Source organism: Fundulus heteroclitus, chromosome 7 (genome assembly GCF_011125445.2).
Source record: "Fundulus heteroclitus isolate FHET01 chromosome 7, MU-UCD_Fhet_4.1, whole genome shotgun sequence".
Taxonomy (NCBI): Eukaryota; Metazoa; Chordata; class Actinopteri; order Cyprinodontiformes; family Fundulidae; genus Fundulus; species Fundulus heteroclitus.
In genome coordinates, this window is record NC_046367.1 from 9,330,572 (window position 1) to 9,336,571 (window position 6,000).

The window sequence follows — 6,000 nt, forward strand, 5'->3', positions numbered from 1 at the left end:
TTAAACTTCTGAATAATATGTCCAAATGTATTCACAGCAACATGAAGCTACTTGGAGATGCTCTTATAGCCTTTACCTTTAACATGCTTGTCTATAATATACAACTCTCTCCTTGGTTTCCTGTGATCCATGTTCCAGTATGTTACACACCATGAACCTAACAGCTCAGTAACTACTGTGACCCTTTTTAAATAGACAAACTGACTGTTTACAAGCTTGTAGACATCTGTGATACTAATTACCATGCCAAGTCATTTTGTTCTGGCCTGTTTCATTTGTTTATTTTTTTAATTATTCTGTTGAACCACAATTCCAAATCAGTGTCAGACTTTGATTGGTTAATTTTCAGTTAATTTGTATTTATTATTACATTTGTCAGGCTGCACAGGGTCCTTCTTCATGGAGTTTGTTCTGTTTCTCCCCGTGCATGTCTGGATTCTCTCCAGGTACTCTGCATTCCTCGCCCTGACATAGACTGGCGACCTGTCAAGGGTGTACCCCGCCTCTCGCCCATTGACAGCTGGGGATAAGCACCAGCACCCCCTCGTCACCCCAAAAGGATAGATGTGGTTAGATAATGGATGGATGGATTACTTTTGTCAGTTTCAAGTTATTTTCAGTGACCACTGATCAAAGGCCCCTCTGTCTTTGATTAACAAAGACGGTACCAACAATTTTGTCCTATGACTATAGGATTAGCAAAATATTGCTGTTTTGTAATAATTAGAAAGGATTGTTGTTGAGCAGCACCCAGGAAGCAATCTGTGGTCAAGTGTCAAGGTGGCAGTCTGCCGGGATCAAACCGGGTCTTGCAGCCTTCTTAGAACGAAAGAGTGTTGCTCTACTCACCAGTCCACTTCTTTCCCATGTAACCGTTGCATACAGTACCTCCATAATGTTCTCTTGAACAGGGGAACATGGCCTATTGACACTTCTGGAAATGATCCCTAAGGATGAAATCAGCCTCTTGTGGAGTTCACAATTCCTTATGTGATATTTTGGATCATTTCATTAGATTTCCAATGATTCCAATTAAGACAACCCCTCAGTGTTTGAGGGGTTGTCTTAATGTACATCGCAAGTGTTCCTCCATTAAACTCAAACGTTCTAAGATCAGAGCCCTAGAAAGCTCATTACCACCTCATCTGGATAAATCTTCAGAATCAGAATCAGACATACTTTAATAATCCCAGGAGGGAAATTACTTTTGTTACACGCTCCAGATATACAAACATTCTTTATATGTATCCTTGCATTTAGCAAATATAAGTAAGTTTGTAATCCTTGCTGAACTCAGAGGGAAAAGTTTAGTCAGATTTAATGTCGGACACAGAGAAAATAACTTTTTTACATAGTGTATGGAAATATCGGGTTTCAACGTTAGTAATGTTAGTAAGACAATGACTCACCAGTTAACAAGAATGAATGAGATATTGACATTATTTATCATTTTCAGAAACTTTAACAACTTGCTCAATGTTCTGTATGATGAGCAGCATCCTACATCATACCTTTGATTCCAGCCCTCTGACACTCTCTGATGTGTTTTTTTCATTTTCCACGAGCAGTGATGGCTCGTCATGTCAGCAGCAGCCACAATGTCACTGTGACTGATTGTGGTGAGCTGAAAGCTTTGACATCCCTGTCAGCTGAGGAGGCTCTGTGTTTTATTTTAAGTCTATTTTTTATCAATGAGCTGTCGTTTCACTGTGCCAGCCATTGGCAGCAAAGGTCAGTGTCTGAATAACCCCACTTAGCTCAGGACCCTTTAGAGACACTTGACGGATCCATGTTTTTCTGTGTCGCAGAGAGCGGGAGTCTGGCTCCTTTCTCCCCTGCTAAGAAACCCACCTCTGTGTTTTTGTTTTTTTTTTTCAGCTGGAGGTGAGTTTAACAGGTTTTAGGTAACATCTGCAGCTTGCCTGAGATTTTATGTTAAACCTGAGGTAGACATTGAGACAAAACACAAAAATATATTTGTCATTTCACATAAAATCTAAATATAGACAGAATTTTTTTTTTTTTTTTTTTTGTTTTTTTGTCCTGCGGACATCAGTGAGACCTAGTCTTCCTTCAGATGTTACCGGAATCAAAAAAGCACTGGGTGAGGAGAACGCCTGTCTTTATCTCTTCTAGTACAGAACAAATTAGCACTACCCCTCCAGTCAGCAAGTATGACTATGGCCTGCGTTAAGTCTCTCTATGGTCACCAAAGATATACGGGCCTCTGGCTGGCAGCAGTGGCCACTCTCTCCAGTAATACTTGAGTTCAAATTCAAGACATGTACCACTTTGATTCTCATGATGGATAACTTCACATATAAATTGTTCAGTTAGATAGTAAAATAAATAATTGCCCTGCCTAAAGATTTATCAGGTTATCTGGTTAAAAAACAAACAAAAAAACACCTGCATGGCCTCGTTTGTTTTTGTTATGGTTTTGGTGCTGTTGAGCTCTGACGTAGAAGAGTTCAGCAGGACAAAGAAATGGTTGGGTTCATTTTAATGGTCAGCGTAGGCTGTATAAAGACTTTTCTTAAAGCTGTTCTCAATCTGTTTTTTTTATCTTACAATGCATGTAGCGTTTGAAAATCACGTTATAGGGTCCACACGTGAGATCACGTACGTTTTTGCAGAATATCAAGTCCTGTCTCAGGCGGCTTTTTGATGCGGTCCCATTCTGAGTAAGACATCTGGGTATCAGCGTCGTGGAGCTCACGGTATTTTTGCTGTGTATGAATGGTTTGCTTTTTCCATGACATCACCTGCTTTGCTTCCTTTGTATATTGACATGTAAAAAAGAATAACATAGTTTACTTTTGCTATGTTCTAGCAAAAATAACATTTTAACAGATTAAAATATGTTACTTACTTTGATCTAATGGTATTTTGTTTTTTTTAAAAAAAAGAAATACCAACTACTGTAATTAGTGTTGCTACATATTTCTGTTTATCATACAACATATAACATATATACTGCAAGAGACTGGCGACCTACCCCGCCTCTCACCAGTTGACAGCTGGAGAGACACCAGCAACCCCTTGTGACCCTCACAAGGGATAGACAAGTTAGATAATTGGATGGATGGATGGGATAACATATACATACACAAACATATTTAAAGGAGCAATAAGCAATATTTCACCACTAGATTGTGCTTGAGCACCGTCTGTAGACCAAAACAAGATGTGTGAAAAGCTGCACCTCTCTTTACCTCAACTCCAGCTGCCACCTGCCCCCTCCTTTCTGTCCTCACGCGTCACCTCCTAAGCGCATATTTGAAAGGGATAAAAACACAGCAAAACAGCATCATCTTTTGGAGGAACATTTCTAGTGAAGAAGTAAGTAACTTATAACTGTATAATGCTGTTAGCAAGAGAATGTTTTGATCTGCACAGGGCTCTCCGCCATGTTTCTCCAACGCTCCGCGGCTCTGAGCAGTTTAGGCGAGGGGCTAAGCCCTGAGTGGCAGCTGTTCACATACATGTACGTGCTTGTAAACAAGAGACTGAAAAACAACATAGAGAGATGGATGTGACGTCATACCATAGTCCATCTTAAATATTACCTGTAGTTCTTCACAAGACTGTTTTTTAGTTATTTCTATCTGAAATAATGAAATTTCGCTTATTGCTCCTTAAAGAAATAGAATGTGGCTTCTGATGAGGCTCATATGTCAGAATAAAAGTACCTTTTGAAAATATCAAACATACTTTTCATTAAGTCCACATTTCTGTAGTAAGTGTTTTTATTGGTCTGGTATAATATGCTAATCTTGGCTGTCCACTTACATTAGATATAAGTGAAAAATCTGACAAAAATTGACACTTAGAAACAGTCTGTGTGTAATTAAAGGGGACATATCATGCAAAATCCACTTTTTTTAGACTTTGATTACATTTCACTGTGTACTTAGAGTCTGTAGGACAGTAGAAAATTTGAATGTAGTCTGCCCAGCAGCTAATTAGATATCTTTATATTGTTTTTTTCAAGCCATTCAGTTTTTTGTTCTTTCCTCCACTCTGCGACCTTGAGGGATGTGGGGTCTGAAGTGCCTCTTTAGGTCTGAAGGGACAACATCAAAATAAGCTACACCTCAGAACAGCCTGTGGAGCTACGTTAACGAACAATTCAGACCAAAGCTTTGCAGTTCCAATTTATATACACCACAGCTGAATGATTTAAAAGTAAAAAGGAAGAACTTACAAGCATTGTATGTTCATTTTAATACATATACTGTGTTTCTCTTAGTAAATTGAGTTCCTGACATACATTTACTTTTCAATAATATTTACATTTATGGATTATTATTGAGTAAAATCGAGGATGAAATCCTAAAATAAACCTCAATTATTTAGATTAATTTCTCAGTTTAGCAGAAAGCCAGTATGCTATTTTAAAACATAACACAGCGATCAGGTTAAATTGAAGATGCTTATTACCCTAAATATCGGCTTTTACAGTGTTCTGTGTGTGTGGGAGTCATAATAAACTGATATTACAGCACAGTTATTCTACATTCATTGGCACCGCTGATGCATATGTTTAAAAAGCATAAAACTATGAGTTTTGTAATTTCAGAAACACAATCTAATAGAGAACTCATAGCTTTAATGTGCTGATATTATATATAGGGGTAAATGTCCCGCTTTAAAGCAGCACTGTGTTTTGACCCAAGTCTTAATTTGAGATGTTTAATGATTCTTTTAGGTTAATATTGGGGGGTTATTATGGCGAATCGAAGGATGAATTTTCTCTGGTAGATTATTTGTAATTTTTAAGCATTTTTTACGTTTTTTATATTGTTAGGGTTGAAAAGAGACTGCTCTGTTTACCTGCTGAATTTCAGAGACAAGGATGCACTAAGAGAGTTGGGTTATCATGTTGGTGCCGCAGCCGGAGTTTGTGTCTCTGCTGACGTGAGCAGGACAGAAGCCTGTTTGTTCTCAGGGCAGCTCACCGTTGTGAAAGGTGAGTGAGATCGAAACCTGGCAGGGCTGCAGAGGCTCTCTGTTTACTTTGCAGCGGTCAGCCCCCTCCGCAACCAGAACCCCCACTGTCCGCTATCCAAATCCTCCATGAGTCTATGTTTGTATTCAACAGACAGAAATGAGGGTTCCTGATGAGATAAGATGCACAAACAGGAGCAAGAGCAAATGGGAAGATGCTAATTTATACAAACATATACGCTCATGTACACAGGGGTGCAGAAAATGCGTGGAATCAAGTTGCATTTAATAACTCCTGAATGAATGAATGAATGAATTATACACTTTTTGTCAGTGTTGATTATAAGTAGTTTAGCCACTGAGAGTGCTTCATTAAATTATATGTATGCTATGTATCACATCACTCAAACCAAAATGGTTAATCATAAGGTGGCCAATGGTCATCAGTCAGCTAACTATAACCTTAGTGTGACGGTTAACTTCTGCGCTGTGTGTGATGATTAGAAGACTCACGAGACACTGGGAATGCGTTTGGAGGCGTTCCCCATTTATTAGACCTGAGAATCAAAATATGTTAACATTAGCATGCAACATGTGCCACAGAGCTCCAGCTCAATCTATATGAAACAATACTTCAAGTTAGCATATACTGTACATTGTGGTCATAACAAAGTTGAGCAATTGGCACCATCAAGTGCAATAACAGTGTAATAACGACTCAAGTGCCAATCTTCAAAGGCTTGGTCATAAGTAAACAGAAGGAAAATAAACATTTAGACAATAGAAATAGAAGAACTGTAGTGGATTGTAAAACTCACCTCTTGCCAGAGGGACAAATAAAGAAAGGGAAGAGGAAATGAAATACATAAATGTATAGTGGTCCTGGAGAACACTGGACAAAAGAAGAAGAAGCGGGACATAGCTGGAGGCCAAATCCCCACACAAGCAACAAAGGAACAACTCAGGTATGAACAACTAATTGCATTAAATAGCCAAATTATACAAATATCGCAAAGAGACATCAGCAGCCTGATAAGGAAATTGCATACA